General features: G+C 39.2%; 1 protein-coding gene across 4 annotated transcripts in view; it reads right to left on the bottom strand.

Annotated features, from left to right (window-relative positions):
- The window catches only part of KMT2E (lysine methyltransferase 2E), a 64,156-nt gene extending 46,613 nt beyond the window's left edge, over positions 1-17,543 (bottom strand). For 3 of the 4 annotated variants that reach the window (XM_032207083.1, XM_032207106.1, XM_032207098.1), the window contains exons 1-2: positions 17,413-17,543; positions 9,713-9,772 (exon numbers count right to left, since the gene is read on the bottom strand). The gene's annotated coding sequence lies outside the window, so the exon portion shown is untranslated. The remainder of the gene's footprint in view (positions 1-9,712; positions 9,773-17,412) is intronic. The other variant, XM_032207091.1, reaches the window with a different exon arrangement.
- Between the last annotated feature and the right edge of the window lie 394 nt (positions 17,544-17,937).

The following is a 17,937-nucleotide window of genomic DNA, read 5'->3' as shown; positions in this document are numbered from 1 at the left end:
CTGCTCTATTTCATCAGAGCCCAGCTGCTGTTAACTTTCAACAGAAATCTGGTCAAAGAATTTTTCAGGTATTTCTCAGAGAGCATTCTTGACTTGTTTTGCACATATAAAACACACAAAAACTTCCAATGTTCACAACACAACCTAAACGTTACATAAGAAACTCTCCCAGAACTTCCATTCAGCATCTTTTTAAACCAAAATAATTCTAGTGATTCACACATAACGATATGAAGTGACAGTTTCAATCTCATTTTAATGGATCACCAGCAAAAGATACTGTACACATCGGGGGCCAAAGTAACAAACAAAAAAGAATCAACAGTAGTTTTTAGAGCAATAATGCAATCTGCTTTGACTCAGGCAAGTAAATAAAACAATCCCACCTATGTGGCAGTTACTGCCAGTCTCCCACTCCTCTTGTTGGGCAGGGCAGAACGGCAGACAGCACAGATGAGGTACAAACAGCCATAGCACCTCATCTGTCCCCATTCAGAGATTAGAGAACTGATGTATTTGTGATATCCTAAGACAGACGAGGTTTTCCACACGTAGCCAGGTAATTGAAGCAAAATGCCCCCACCTCCACTACCTGCATAACGAAGTATTGCAAAGTCCTTCCCGTATGTCCAGAATTGCCAGAACAGAGACCACCCAGCAATAAGCATACAATGATTTAATAAATACACTTCTTCCATCTGACAAAGCGTTCCATCCCAGCTCAAGTCTATGAAAGCCTGACAGTTTTGAGATCAACATATTTTAACACTCCTCCTTGCCAAACGCACTACATCGCCAAGAAAAAGCTAACCGGCCTCAACTGGAAACTGGTGTGCTTCTAACAAGGATTCTTCAGAAAAGAGCTGCAGACTTTGAAACCTGAATTTGCTCCTTTTGCTGCTCAAGTCAGTATCTCCATCTACAATGTTAACCATCCCCAAGGGATGGACAACAAACATCTCTACAGGATGAACTGCCATCAAGTCTTTATCAAAATTAAAAATTTATCTCATTACTAAGTCTGGCAGTTCGTATCAAACACCCTGGCATGCTCAGTGTTTAAACCTACAGTTCATTATTCCTCAAGACAGCAGCAGTTGTGTTTTGGTCCCATTAAATGAGTCACCAAATGAACTAGAAAGCACTTGGGCCAACTAGCCATTGGGTTATCTTGCTTTCCTCAAGTTACCAACGAGCATCTCCTTACCAAGTATAACAAATATCAAACCATATCACTAGGTTATGCCTAAAATTGAAGACTAAAACATGCTGTTTTCAAGAAGAAGCAACGAGAAAAACCTGCTAAACCAAAAGCAGATATGGAGTGATAGCAGGCATATAAAAAACTCCAAATCCCTCTCACCATGTAAGTGAACGCTCATCGTGTTGCCACATGGTTTACTCATAGGGTAGGAACCTTAAACTGAAGCCTTAAAGCCTTATGAACAACTTAAAACAAAATTCATTTTCCATTTAGCACCCTTCTGAAAAAGGAAAAAAAATTACATTAATTCCTATTTGTGAGCTGAAACGAAGCTATGAACTTGTTTAATCCATGTAAAGCACATGTTAAGACAACAGGGTCGATGCCCCGTCATCTGCAGCTTCGCCCATGCTAACAAATCCTTACCATAATAGGGCTTTTTGTTTTAGGCCTGTCATTAGGACATTCCATAAAATATTTTTACTGTGTCATAAAGTAGGTCTAAAAGACATGCTGGACACCAGAGCCTGGGATCGAGATCCTCATTTACCCTGAGGTTTCTCATAATCAAAACAGCTTTTGGTGATGATTTTTTTTTTTTTTTTTTAAATCTGGATTTTCTTTAAACATTTCTGACCAGGTAGAATAACAACTGGAAATTAATAGAGCCAAAAACGCCTGGGATACCAATGGAAGTGATGAACCAAACTAAACCAGCTGCCTTGTGTGCTATGACATCTACAAACTTGCATAAAACCAAGGTTACCCAATCATCATCATCACATATTCAAACTACCTTCATGTCAACAACATGAAGAGATGCGATTACCAAACGTGAGATTAAAATGAATTTTTAAAAGAAGTAACAGAAAAAAAGAGCAGATTTTAAAGCTATGTACAGATAAAAAACCTCACTGCTAACATGTGGTCCATTCACGATTAATGTTTTGATCTCTGACCAACTACAACATCGCTCTTGTAAGGAGGAAAAAAAAAAAGGGGGTGGGGAAAGGGTGGAAGCAGAGCTGAGAGATTTGAGATACATCTGTTGCAAGCTCTTGACATTCTTAAGCCTTAGTCAGAATTCACTCAAAAATCCTAAGGCACTAATTGACACCAAATGAAATTAAATACCTGATCAGCTCAGATTTGTTCTGCCCAACAGCATTATAACACAGGTTGTTTCATTTAAGAGGAAATGGAACAAGACTGGGAGGCTATCTCATGATTTTTCACTACCTTAACATTTCAGATCTTCACCGCACACACGCACAGAGCCCTCCAAAGCTTTTCTTCTGCCTCTAGCTAAGGCCAGAAGAATTAAAGTCACCAGCTCATGATACCTACACAGCCAAGGTAATTCAAACAAACATAGCTCATCCTCAACAAATTCCCATAAGAGCAAAAAAAAAAAAAAAAAAGCAACAGGATAAACTGTTACATCTACTAATGTGACTATCAAATGAGGAACAACACTGATACCAGATTTCAGATGAAGGAAAAGAATTATTTTCTGTCATCTCAGAACTAGAAGTATTGTCACAACACTAAAATATTCCCAGTGTTTTTACTAGAGAGTATTTGGACAGTTCAGAACATAAATTAATCATTGGGGAACCTTCCCTATTCATCCTAAAAGTGATTGTTTATCCTTTGAAGCTTGGTATTTTAAATAATAAAATACCAACTGGGATCATAATGCAGTACTTTCCAATCAGTATCTATTTTAAATCTACCCACTGTGTTCAGCTCTAGGGCTCCCACCAAAAGATGGACACAGACAGACTGGAACGAGTCCAGAGGAGGCCATGAGGATGATGAGAGGGCTGGACCCCTCTCTCATGAAGACAGACTGAGGGACTTAGGGGCATTCAGCCTGGAAAAGAGAAGGCTCTGGGCAGACCTTACAGCAGCCTTCCAGTGCCTAAAGGGGGCCTGCAGGAAAGCTGGGGAGGGACTCTGCGTCAGGGGTGTGGGGATAGGACAAGGGGGAATGGCTTTAAACTAAAAGAGGGGAGATTTAGATGAGACATTAGGAAGAAATTCTTCACTCTGAGGGTGGTGAGGCCCTGGCACAGGCTGCCCAGAGAAGCTGTGGCTGCCCCATCCCTGGAAATGCCCAAGGCCAGGCTGGATGGGGCTTTGGGCAACCTGGGCTGGTGGGAGGTGTCCCTGCCCATAGCAGAGGGTGGCACTGCGTGGCCTTAAAGGTCCCTTCTATCCCAAGCCGTTCTGTGATTCCATGAGGTCACTCTTCCAGAACTCTTAGAATCTGTTACCTGGTGCCTTCAAAACCCAACCAAAACACTGTTTTCATAGGTGCATTTCATTAAAAAAATTGGCAGAGGAGAGTGGAAAGAAGGGTGTTAGAGAAGACGACTTCCTACAACCCAAACAGAATATACACGAACTTGCTGCTTAATGAAGTCTTTCTTCAAGTAGCACATGAACTTGGAAGTTTGAAAGACCGAATTGGTCTGTCAAGTTAATTTCAGGTCCAGATAGTTAAAAAGGCATTATACAAATGCTTCATTTATTAGCTCTTCACCGGGTGAAGTAGTTCATCTACTCATTAAACTCAACGGCAGACTATTTCCAATTTTGTTGGGGCCCTCTTTACTCTTCCAGTGGTATTACTCCGTAACCACTGAAAGAATGTTGTTAACTTCTGATATTTGTCATTTCTTTCATTGCTGCCTTAATAGCACAACTTTATCACATGAAAACACTTTCCCTATTTGAGGAAATCTTGCTCTTCTTTAATTGCAGCTAATAAGCCTATCTTGTCCTAGTAATATGATTTTCATCTTTATAAAGATTTGTTTGATCTGGTTAAAATGTAACTTGTGTAAGACCAATGGCCTGCAAGAAACTTAGCACCCTTCACTCTTTATTGCACTGGTTTACATCTCCTCTGGCAGTTCTTTCTCTCTCTACAGAGCACTCATCACCCTGTTGCCTTAACTGCCTTATCGAGTATAAAATCTTTGAAGCTTCATCACTACTTCTCGTGATTTACTTTGCTTATGGTCCCAGAACCGGTCTTTTTAAATGACCTGTCCTCTACTAGCAGAAGTGTAAGAGCACAATACAGGCCAAGTTATTTCATCTGTGTGGCTTTGTACAAAGAACATCATTTATGCACTTAACAACAGAAAATAAGTTACATATTATCCCTGAGGTATTCCACTTACACAACATTATTCTGTGGTTTAACAAAGACCACATGTTTCCTTTCTGCCTTGTCCTTCTAAGATCAATTAAGTGACAGCAGATGAAAAAACATAACTTTTTTGCTGGTATATGGAGGAGAAGAGGAAAAAACTAACAGAAGTATAGAGGGCCTAACTCTTGGATCAGAAGTTAAATGGGTAATCTCCTAAATTGCATCAGTATTTTTGGACCGAACTCTACAAGATCCAGTTCTGATCAGATGTTGGCTGCAGACCAACCGCAGGTCGACTTTGTCAGCCTCCCCCCACACTTGTTTCTTGGGGACCATCAAAAGCTCCAGAGGATGGCTTCAGGCAACAAGCAGATGACAGATCACCTAGACAGAAAGCACACTTGAAAAATAAGAACCTGAAACCTAGCCAAACTGCCCAGATGACTCCAACAAGGTTTCATAATCCCAGCTATCAATCATCCTTTAAGTGTCAGGACTCCAGACAATTTCTTCCACGACATTTTCCATGTAAAGTTTTTTGTTTTGGTTTGTTTTTTTGGAGAGGAGAGTGCGGGGGGAGGACTAGGAAATCATGTTTGTTCATTTTTACCCACTTTTACTTGCGTTTACTTTCATAGGTTCAGAAGCTGAATTCCCAGTACTTATATTCCACAAGAAAGCAGCAATATAAATCTAAGAAAGCTCTGGCTTATGGATATTTTATTTTATTTTTTTTTTTATTAATAACACAGCATGTTTTAAGTCAGAGGAAACCATACAGTACTTGCTATACTGAGAAAGGCACAGCTCACATTGGTATCTGCTAACTTTAGTAGCCTACCTCTGCACATTTCACCTTTTTTTCAGAAGGAAGAGGAAACAGTAGCGCTAAAAAGCCTGCTAGAACCTAAGCTGTGTGTACAAGCATGCTCCAGCTCTTATTTGGGTGCACAGATGCAAAACGCTTATGCAAAAAGTTAAAGGTAAGAGTTGGTGGCAGCACCAGAATATCAAGACAATCTCATATACTTATTGCAAGTTGTTTTTTTAAATCCACAGTCAGTCCTAACACTGCAATAACCAAATGAAGGGCTGGAGAAAAACCTGCTTTTACCATTCTACTTAGTGTATTTCAGTTGTGGGTTGTTGGTTTTTTGTTTTTTTTTTTTTTTTTTTTTTTTTTATTAGACACAATGTCATTGTTTCTTGTGTTTCCTTCCCCATAAATCAGTTTCCATATCCTGTTACCATGTGATAAATAACAAGGACAAACATTAAGTTCAGTAAAAAACACATTATAAACTTGAATAGAATTCAAAGAGGTGCAATACAACATTTATTTTCCAATTTATAAAGGGGCATCAATGAAATTATAAATTAAGCAATTATTTTTTAGCTCAAGATTGAAGAATTTTCAACATACACAAGACGACTGCATCGATCTCAATAAACTGATTGCTAAAACAATTCAAGTTTCTCCCATCAGTTAGCACTATAAGCATGTCAAGTCTTTTTTATTTTTATTTTTCTTCCATGTTTTCATTGGGCTGTTTGTACGACTTCTTTATGCACTCGAAGTTCTTCAATACATTTTTCTACCAACTGCTTCTATCAGTCAGCATCTATCAACAGATAATTACAAGATGGAAAAAAAAAATAAAGCAGTTACACATTTTAGGTGTTTCAAGACTTGGGGATTTCACACAATGCCTCTGCAGGAGACAATTACCAGGGCCTCCGCACATGCTGAGCAGAAGTTTAAAGATGAAAAAATCAAATCATAATTTTGGCTATTTCCAGAGAGGAAAAAGCACTGGATTAAGATAATTTAGATTTAACACTGATGCCTGCAACTTTACCCCAAAATCCTGACCTAACATCACTGCAAAGATTAATATGCTAACCTAATTACCACCTCTACACTGTGTCTGCTCCGCATCTTCACAAGGTCATATACAAAATATACATAACTGGGGAGGGGAGAAAATTAATCAAAACCTTCTAACCTATGTACATACACCAACTGTCTTTCCTTAGAAGCGATACAACTTTAAGTACATACAAAATATGAAAAAAGTCATAATTTACCTCTGCTTAATAAAATAAAGATCTGAGAATTGTCATTCCCGAATATCTGAAAAGTTGTAGTCTGCGTTAGTTCACCCCATGTTTTAGCAGCACCTCTGAGAAGAACTACAGAAGAGGGTCTAATTTGCTGAACTAGAAGTCCAGGTAAACACCTTGCCTCTCACCCTTTAACTATAAGCAAAACATTCAGAACAGTTTCCTGGAGCAGCATTAAGGTATCAGAATACAGACAGCACACGTATTAAGATTCTTCCAGGGGTGTGTACAGATCTGAGGGAATTAAACTGAAGCTCACTGGAGCAAACAAATGAAATTGCTGAGACAAAGTTATTTATCTGCACAGCTGATTTGGTACCCTTCTATGGACCAAGGAAGAAGAGTAAGGGTGGAGAAGAATTATCAGATTTACAGATAAAACCAAACACAAAATACACAAGCTAGTTGTATGACTTTCTTGAGTCAAGCAAGACCCTTCAGCTCAACCAGCACACAACGCTAATCTGGTTACAACTTCAAGTCCATCTGAATGTAAAAAGCTAACTGTACTCATCCGGCACTTAAGCTCCAACCAAAATTCCAGCTTCTGCTCCCAGGAGAAAACTCATCATACCACCAGCTCAACTTGGCTCCACACAGCGGCAGAGAAGTGCTCTGAAACTAACTCCAGGTTTCCACATCAACAAGGTCTTGGGAGCAAGACAAAGAGCTGCCAGACAGTACTGCTGTCAGACCTCGCCTGACTTCTCTTTACAGAAGTCATCTCATGCATCAGAGAGAGATACCAACAAATATTGGTGTTTGATTCTCTTACCGTGCCAGGAAAGCTCATCTATATGATACACTGGTGCCTTCTTTGCCCTTAAAATGCTCTAAGGGGAAGCGGTTAAAAACATTTTTGAAGTGCTGGTACTCAATATAACACACAGGAACTCGGTTATCTTAAAATTGATACTATTACAAGTACTGCAAAAAGGGAAATAAACAGAATTGAGGACAGCATTTAAAAATAATCTTCTACATGTAACTTGCCTTTTATTGAGTATGCAATGCAAACGTTTTCCTTCCCCCTCTCCTCAATTACATCATATGTATATACATGTTTTGCAATCATTAACAAAAGCAATTCTTGTCATGCCTGCCTTCAGATTTACAGACCAACAATTTGAACCTGCAATCATGGGAACCACCCTTCCCACAAAGAAAATGCACAAGAATGAATCTAAAAGTCAATATACCCATGCTCTAGCACAACCTATACAGGAGAAATTGCAAAGTAACAATGCACTTATCATTACAGTGTGTCACAGTCCATGAATGCAAAGTGAAGACTTCTGTCCTGAACTGTCAGAGCCAACAACAAGAGCTTTCCTACTCTGCTTCCCTGCCTGCAAACTATTTTTAAAAAATTTAATCATTTTATTTGTGGATTGGAGGGGAAGGGGGGGGGGGGGGAAGTTTCATAGAGAAGGGAGAAAAACAGTAAGAAAATTTTACTAAGTAAGTTCTACGTTTGACTAAATTTCTGCTTTCTACCACTGCTCTGAGCACTGAAGCCTTCCCTATACAATAATAAGGTTATCTGGAAAACTAGTGATAGCAACCTAACATTTTAATGGAATATGCCAGATAGGATTCAAATGGTTAAATGCTCTGTGTATACAGATTTATGAATGTGTCTACACACACAACATAATCTGGAACAAATACACCTAGCATACGTATGATATATGTATTTACGCTATGCAAAGTAATCTGAATATTTATTTATTGCTGGCTGTTTCTAAGGAGATAACACATCTTTAATCAGACCTAGAAGCAGAATACATGAATAAATGACTAATCTTGCCCACAAGGAAGTTCCTTCTCTGCTTCCCCCAACACGCTTCCCCATAGTATAGATTTTACTAAGAGATTAGGAGGGATATCCAGCTCCCAAGCGATACATCACAGCCTGCATGCTGCAGCTTCACAGAAATAACTATGACTCCAAACTCAGACCTCTGCTGACTGTTTGCTGCTCTCTATGGTAACCTAACAGAGAAGTTAGCAGTCTATTTCAAATCTGGGCTGAGACAAAAAGACAATTAAGTAAGAAGGTTAAAAAAAAAAAAAAAAAAAAAAGATGATAGGCATACTCAGATACCATATACGCTGTAGGATCCATTAATGACCAGCTCCTGTACACCACACAGAAGAAACACCTCGTTCTGAAAGCAATCTGATTCCCTATGCATTTGTAGTTTGTGTCCAAACATCCTCACAGACCTCATGTTCGCTGTATCTCTCTCACATCAGTGTCCTCCCCATAAGTAATGTTAACTGGTGCTGGCCTAGCCCACAAGCCCCTCAATCCCCTCCTGTGCCAGCCACAGACCTGTGCGCTGTCAGTAGTTGGGTCCAGCTCCACTGCTTCTCGCATGCTGCCATGCAGCCAAAAAAAAAGAAAAAAAAACAAACAAAAGTACCTCTACGGCTTGTTTGGAGTTACACACACAGGAGTCTACAGGACACACACCAAACAGTGCCTAACATCATTATGCTGCTTCTCCCTAACTCTCCAAGGACAATGCTCATAGCTGCATCCGTCCCCTTTTGGATTTTCATTAAACTTTGGCGATCTCAAAGGCACTAAGTTCCTAACTCTATAAGATTTTGTTTTAAAGCTATTTGTTGGTCTAATGGTCATTGGGTCTTTGTCAGTACAACTTGTTTAAGAATCAAGGCCATTACAGGCAAACTATGATGGAGGGAGGCTGCTTTTCCTCCCGCTCTGCTTTTAATCCAGTCCCCAATATACAGTCAAAACGAACCAGGTGAAGCAAGAAGATTACTGGAATACTTATGAGCATCCTGATACAATAAACACAACACTTTATAATCAAAGACCCAGTCACGTTTAGAATGACAACCCAACTTCATTAAGTGGTCTTGAGTTTGGGGTATGGAACAAAAAAAAATCTGCTTCTTCCCTGGTGTTCAAGATTCATGCATTAAAAACTTGAGTCTCTGTCATTCAAGCATTGATTCTTCAAGTCATTGCTTACATTGCACTAACCAGTTGGTGAAAATAAAACTCGTTCTAAGTGTGAACCAAGAATAAGTCTGTCAGTCAACATTTCTGCCATACATTAGAATTGGTTTCCACTGGCTGTAGGCTATCTCCCTTTTGCTATCTCATCCAAGAGCACTGCTCCTGCATATTCTTGAGATGATGGTACTTATGCCATTAAAACATGTGGGAGACTCCCCCTTACCTCTTCTCTCTCTTCACTCCTCCTTTTCTTCTTTCAGTGGAAGTTAAACAAAATATGGGACTAGGAAGAGAAAAAGAATGAGTGGTAGAGGGGAAATAAAGGTAAATACAGTTATAAAGTATAGAGTAAGTTAAAGAGCAGGAACTGGTTTATTGAACAAAAGTGGCAACAGAAGAGGCATACAGAAAATACCATACTTTTTTCTAAATTTAAACTGCCTACCATACTTCTTAAAGTAGACTCTACACAGAAAGGCCTACCCATTCAAACATTCACAGTCATTTGAAGGGGAGAATCAAGGAGCTGTAAAATACAAGTACATCCTATGAATGAGTACAAAAGACAAGACCACTTTTTGATAGTAGTACTGCTTGTTGCTTGGAGAATGATACACTAGACTCTCAGCTATCTAACATCTTGCACTATATCACCATGAGATGTAAAACTCAAAGATTAAGAAAACTAACAAATAATTTTCCCAGTAAAGGTATCTTTAAGCTATTATTTGCATCAGCTGTTTCCCAGCAAACATTTTTCTCTATCTACTGTGAAGCAGCAAATAACCGTTGATTAAACATGCAGGCATTTGAATATGTCACTTACCAATCATTCTCCAAGAAACACCATTTACACCTGTTACCGTAAGCTATTATTCTTAACAAACATTTCAGAATGTAAAGTGTTTCTGCACGCACACAGTGTTCCATAAGCATACGCTGTAACATCTGTAAGTGTAAGAGCCAAGGATAATTTTAAATAAATATAACGATACACTGAATGGTGAGTCAATCACTGGAAGGTCTGAACTCTACTCTAGGGCCCAGTATTCCTTCCAAGAAGGAAGTATGGCTTTGGGGGTGGAAGGGGAACGCGTGGTTGCAAATACATATTTCAAATACATATTTGTAATAGTTAATGGTTTCAACAACCTATTTTGCTGCCTTTATGACATCAGGTAAAATTATTAATTTATGTTTCTGTGCACCTTAATAAGGCTTGGAAGCCTACTTCTGCATATTAGATACCTAGTATACAAGTAGTAAGTTGTTAAGACTTGCACAACGTTTGACATTTCAGCTAAAGTAATTTCTACTTCAACATGTTTTCACAGAACCATTCAGGTTGGAAAAGACCTCTAAGGTCATCTAGTCCAACCTTTCATTTTGGTAGATTTCAAAACCAGTTCTCCTGTCTTATCAATGGAATTTGACTTGCATGAATAACACAACAGTGCTTCCATTTCTAATTCTGTAAGTATTTTGTAGACATTCACCTGATTGTCACTCTTGTGCTTAGGAATCCAAACACAAGACAGGTCAGAAATTTGTACTCTTTCAGACAAACTTTCATTCTTCTAGCAGTTAGATCTTTTACACAGTTCTTTTTACACAAGTTAACCTGGACTATGTTCTTGGTAACGACACGGCAGTATTGCAAAGCTCTTTACTAAGGTTTTGGGAGGGAGAGGTCAACAGAACAGATTGAGAGGGCCCTTCAAAGGCAGCCACAGAAAACACAGTCTGATACCAAGATGTTTCCTACTTAAAGGGAACAGAAAATGTTTTGTTTTCAATTGCAGTTATCTTGCAAGAGTATGTTGACTGATTTGCGTGAAGAAATTCAGAGTTTTTCTGCAACTTTATACATTTATGTTTTCAAACATGATCTCAGTGTGCATTCTTAATTGTAGTAACAGATAAGAAATACGTCATCTCAGAATAAACACAGCAAAAAAGCTCTGCCCAGCCAGAGAAGCACAAAATACAGCTTTCATCTTTGAATACTACTGCCAAACAGAGAAAAAAGAAGATGCAAAGTTTGTCTTTTATTGCCTCTATGACAGAAGATTCAAGCGACTGGAAAGCAAGAGACAAAGAATGAACATATGAATGTTACACAGGGCGTTTTTGTTTGTTTTTAATCAATGACAGTAACAACTTTTTATTTACATATATATATTAAATGAACACAAAAAAGAATCCCATCAAATATTTCGACTGTATGCAAAAAGAGTAAGAACCAGCAGTATTACTACTTGGTAAGGCATCTGAGGGAGTAACTTCATCCTTACAGACAGTAAGGTAACGACTGTATTTTTAAATCAGTTATGGATAAAGTTATTATCGTTTCCCTCGCAGTTCTAGAATTATACCTTCAGAAACCAACTGAGAGGAGTAATCTCTCCATTCCTTCCCCAAAAAGCTCTAAGTAAGCTGTTATAATTCTCAGGCCTTCACCTTCAGTTTAAGTAGTAGTGACTAAAAACATTTTCTCACTCAAAAAGTTTATTGAAACCAACAGTTAAGACAGGATTAACTGTCTAGACTTGGAATATCAGCTGTCTTGTGATACAAAAACAGTCCCATTATACCCATTGCTAATTAGGAGGTAGCTCTATTGTCTACTCAAGGCAAAATAAGAGCATCACCCACTGTGAAAGAAAAAAGTTCTCTAGACCTAGAGAAATTAGAACAGTTAAAAGTAATGAACACTGAACCAGTTTAAATATCCAGAGCTACTCAGGCTAAAGATCCAAACCTACCATTCCGTGTACATTTTCAATTCGTATTTAGTAAACATAAGATACATATTTAATCATTTTCTATATAACCTGTTCATGAAAAGCACACACACCAAAAAAAAAAAAAAAAACAAAAAACAGCAAACAGCCTATAGGCCCTTCTTTGTAAGTTGTAACCTAAGCTACAATAATGTCATTAAAATCTACTCACGCATCTTCTTTGAACTTGACGGCTTTTTTTTTTTTTGATAAGGATATAAAAGTGAATGATTACCTAGACTATGATAGCATAAAGCAATACACAAAACACAACTAGACATGCAAAAAAAAAAAAGCTTGTCTAAACCTCAACTTCCATTGGAGCATTTCAATATGTATATCTTTCAAAAATGTTAATCTAAAACCACATTTTTAAACTAGAATCAATATTATTTTGGAATTCCCATGCTTGGCCTGATTTGCAGAACTGCTGGGCCCATGCAGGTGTCATTTAAGTTTTACAACACCACATCTCAATCTAGGCAGCGTATAAACTATCACATGAAAGGAATGATAGTGCTTTCACAATAAAATATGCAAAATTAACACACATTTTTACCTAGACAGGACACAGCCTGCATGCTACTTCAATCTACATTTTTGGTTTTTTTTTGTACTTTTGCAGCACACAACTTGCGTGGACACCGATTTACAATAATTCTTACCAAATTTGTTAATTACTAAAAAAAAATGACAAATGAAAACCATTTAAGCCAGAGATGTTAAAGAACCCACTTTGTATGACAAAACTCTCTTCAAAGGCTTGCAGACAACCTTAATTATTAAGATTTTCTAACAACCTGCAGAGCTTAAAACCTTGCCAGTTTCATTAACACCACGTTAATATATTAAGATTTGTAAGAGGAAATAAAAATTATCTCAGTATCTGCTAGCAAGTATATGAAACCTTGACAAGGTTTCTTTTAAATAAGCTGTTTGTTATGCCTTAAAGGTAACAACAGTTCTGTCTTTGAACGTGATTATAGCAGGGTTTTTTGTAGTATGAAGGTCATGAGCAGAATTTTGGATCCTGAAAGTGATTAGGTTCACTTTTATGGGTAAGCTTTTTTTTTTCCACTAAGAAGACTCTGTGAACAGTGGTAGTTAGGCACATTCACCTCACACCCTTCAAAAGGCCAACACAATTAACATTGTAAATAATCCAGAACTCAAAAAAAAACAAAAAGTAATTCACATTCTACATGAACTAAGTAAGGTATCTCTGTACAAAAAAAAAAAAAAAGCAAGCTTTATTCTTAGTGATAGAAACTACTATTTGTACAGTGGAAACATTTGAACACAGCAGTACCTACTCCAAAAACACTATCCAACCAAATTTGCTTTTGAAAGATTCACAAATGATCATTTGTATGGAAGTCACAAGACCAGTAACATAGCTGGATTTCCTTAGGATCTCTCCAGAAGCCTGATTTGGCTTTCGTTTCGTATCTACATCCCCCAACTCAATTTTGTTAGAATTTTATATGAAAACAGCAGAATACTTTTGTTAGAGCTTCATTTACAGATTCATCTATTTAGAACAACTGCATAATTCTTCAGTAACATACAACATTCCTTACCTAAAACCCACAAGGAGTCTTACTAAAACCAGCATGAGCACAAAACTAAGGCTGTCCTTAAATCAAACTGGGATCAGCCTTCAGTGTGATGCTGTTTTCTGTATTTCACTCCAACAGATTAACCCAGTTGTGTTGAAACCAAACCAGAGACATGAGGTAATGCAACTCCTAACAGTAATCTGAATATTGGTACTAAATGAAACTTTCCCTGGATACTTACAGCTTTAAAAGTCAGTATTTTTTCCTCTCTGAAACTTCCCAGATGGCAAAAAAGCTTACCCAAAATGCATAGTTATGACAGTTGAGCAGATTTTTCCTTCAGATACGAAGAGCTTGAAGATAGCGCTAAAACCATTTGCGTAACATCCATATTATTTTAACATTTACAAAATTGCATTTGTAACAAAACGTTTGTAAATCAGAAACCTTTTCAAGAATTCTGATTTCCAACCTCTCTTTCAAGAACTTCTGCTAGTAGGTTGGGGGAACATTTCATTTTTAATGAATATATTTTAACCAACCAACATCAGCGGAATTCAAAAAATAAGGGCAGAATTTCCTTTGTAATGTTGTCTCCTTAAACAAGCCTGTTTTCAGATCACAGATCTGTTTTACAAATGGAGAAACTGAGTCACAAAGTGACTCACTAGAACACACAGAAAAACTGGAAGATTTCAAAATTCCCAAAAGGGCCTTAACGCATGAAATTTGTGATCTGTGAGATAAGTTGTAAAAATTGAGTTGGGGTATTCCAATTTTTGGATCTCAATTTTTCCCCAGTGACACTTTCTGTAAACTGTACAAAATTGTTTCTTCTAATGTTAATCTTGAATTGGACATCTGCCCAAGAACATGACTGAGGCCATGAAGTAGAGCAGTGTAGCCCTCTAAGTTGTAACGTTGAAAAAATAAGAGAAGAGGGGTTTTAAACCTAGAAAGAGAAAAAGAAAAAGGCAAGAATTTTCTAAAAATGCTCATATAAAGTCTTTAAAACTGTATCCTTTTTTAATAAGATGAGAGTAAGACATGGCTTATTTAAAAAAAAAAGATCAAGTCCATATAATATGAGGAGGGCAAGATGGGAGCATGCATTGTTGGACCATTAATGCATCACTTGGTGGTTGAAATCACTCAGCCTTTGGCCTCAAAACACATGAAAAGCACGCATTAGGACCGCTGAAAGTCTTACCATCTTGCTGTGGAACTTCAGGTATACCTTACACCAACATCAGTGCTGCTCTGTATGTGAACGGTATCTAAATTCGAATTCTTCAGAGACTGAAGACGGTTTTGCCATTTCAGTACTTTATTTTTGATTGTTTAAATCCAGAAGGTTCCAAAGCTATACTAGAATTCAAACTCACACCTCATTAAACCAACGACAAGATTAAAGACAGGCATACAAAAACCAAAGCGACAAATATGAATTTCTTTTTTGTTGCTGTTGTTTGAACATATAGCTCACAGTCTCCATAGTTTGTATCAGAGTACACTACACCAACTACGGAATAACAAATCCTTGTGACTTCCCTTCCCCCCACCCAAACATATTTATAGTGGTGATACTAAAAGGTTCATATTTCATTTCAGAAAAAAATTAGAGGTTCGGCACCGCACTTTCACTTAATTATTTGTACGTATATTACCATACACGTTTTATACAGCAATATGCAATATAAATGAAAGAAAACGTCGAATACTAAGATTACGGTGGCAGAAGAAATTCTGCATCTTAATAGAGTAACAGGTTATAATCTTGCATGCATTATTTCAGTCCGTATTAAGTTCTTTTCGTATTCTCGAACTACGAACATATGGAATTACTACCCCAACGTCCAGCAGAGGTATTTCCTGGGAGATGACCATGACGTTCACAAATGTGATTCCACAAAGAATTTAGCTGACTGTTTCAGCGATCTTAATCTCCTCTTTAGTTTGAAAAATATTATCGCTTTTAGGTTGATAATGCGACGGACGGATACACAGCCTCCACCACCAACGCCGGAGCTTTTCCAAATTATTCGACGACACACGTATTACCTTAGAGAAATCTATACACACCCCTCAAAGAAGCCGCCTGAGTCTGCTGCCTCTTTCCACCCCCCTTCTCCCCGACAAGAGTGGTCTCGTTCACTTGCCTTTCACACACATAACCAATAAAATTAATCAGCTGGAACACAGCATTTTTAAATCGCAGTAAAGCCAAGAGATGTTTTGTACATTATTTGAAGGGAACGGTCTTTTCATTTCCACGGAATAAGACTCTAATATGCTGCAGACAAACGCACTGCATGGGGTGTGGAGGACCCGAGCTGATTAGATTACCACAACATCAGCCTGAGGCCGCCATTTTTAGAATCTCTAAAGGACAAAAGAGGGAAATTAAAAAATTTGCTCCACATTTTTTGAAAAGTAACTTCAAAAGTATCATGATTATAATCAATTAATTACGCGTTATAAGTACAGCCATGGATATATTGCTGTTTTCTCCGACCTGAGCCCTGAATAACTGGAACGTTTCATTATTATTCCTTTAAGATACTGTAAATAAACAGTCTAAAATATTCCTAAATCTAGATGCAGCACTAAGCTTCTGCGTTCAACAACACGTAGTATGTACCGTGTTAGGGACCTCGGGGCTTTTCGCCACCGCACGTTCCCTAATGGCCAAGTATGGGGGAATACAGGACCTTTATAATCAGACTATATTATGTTTCTCTACCCTATTTAGTACTACACAGTGAACCGTTTGTTTCTCCTCCCCTATGTCTACAGCGATAGGGTCTACTCCACCAGCCTTTATTTCCTGAAGATTAAAATATGCCAGCCAAGGAGCACGAACGCTGGCTACAGAAACCGAAGCAAGAAAGGGATGCACCAGTATAACTACTTACAACCTCAAGAAAGGGGGTGGAGAGAATGATCCCCTTTTAAATTGGCACAGAAACTCTTTAGGACAGCTTTCCGTTCGTCCAGGTTACACCACGAAGCTGAGATATTAGCAGGGAGGCAGAGAAGGAGGCGGGGGTGTGGAAGTCAGCGAGATTAGGCCTATAACGAGCCATTTTAGTATCACAAAGCAAAAATATACAGGATGGAGGAAGAGAATAGGCTTCCCTAAGCTTCATAAAACTCAATACGCAGTGCCAATAACAGACAAACCCCTTCTTAAAAACCACCAGTCTGAGGAAGCGTACGTTGTCACATAATAGCCCCTCCTGGCTCTTTTTCCAGGCATAATGCATAAATCTGGCAGAACTGCCAAAAAATTCTCCTCAGCTCCTCCAGTTACAGTAACCCGCCATATTCACAAGATATAGCGACAGCCTGCCATTTTCGAGCCAAACCCCACAAAAGGAAAAGCGAATTGAAGACAACTTGAGGAGAATTTCAGCACGTTTCGGAGGGGGAGGTGGGAGCCTGCCACCCCGGGGGCAACGAGGCGTCCCCGTCGCATTTTGCTCCCCCTTTTCTTTTTTTTTTTTTGCCACCCCCCTCCCCCCCCTCCACCTCCCTGAGGCACCCCCGGTAAAGCCCCTCAGAAACAACCCGAGACTCACCTGTAATGGTGACACAGGCCAGGCAGCAGGACCCCTCAGCCGAGCCCCTCTCCTATCCCGACCAAAACAATGCCGCTGCCCCACTGCGGATGTCCCTGCCCTGGGCAGGACTCACCCCCCTCCTCAGCAGACCCGGGCGAAATAAAAAAAAAAAAAAAAAAAAAAGAAAAAGGGAAGAAGGAAAGGAAGAGGAGGGCCCCCCCTCCCCCTTCAGGAACCAGCTCGGCGCACGGAACCCTACAGGGAGCTAGCCGGGGAGCGCCTTTTGCCTCGGGACCTGCGTACAAACCCCGCTGCCGCTGCTCCCGGGTCTCCCTGCTCGCAGCCTCCTACGCTCCCCTCTATGTCACTGCCTCTCGGGGAAAATGGCGGCCGCTCTCCCCTCCCTCCCCCTGCACGGGGCTCACCCGCCCCGCCTGGCAGGGGCAGGGTTACCAAGGCGAAGCCAAGCGGCCGCCATTTTGCTTGTGGGCTGCTGCTGCTGGTGTTGCTGCGCGCCCGCCGCCCGCCGAGCCCTCCGTGTCC

The sequence above is a fragment of the Aythya fuligula genome, chromosome 1 (assembly GCF_009819795.1).
Source record: "Aythya fuligula isolate bAytFul2 chromosome 1, bAytFul2.pri, whole genome shotgun sequence".
In the NCBI taxonomy this organism is placed as follows: Eukaryota; Metazoa; Chordata; class Aves; order Anseriformes; family Anatidae; genus Aythya; species Aythya fuligula.
Note: the sequence above shows the minus strand (reverse complement) of the source record. Positions and strands in the feature narration are given on the sequence as shown.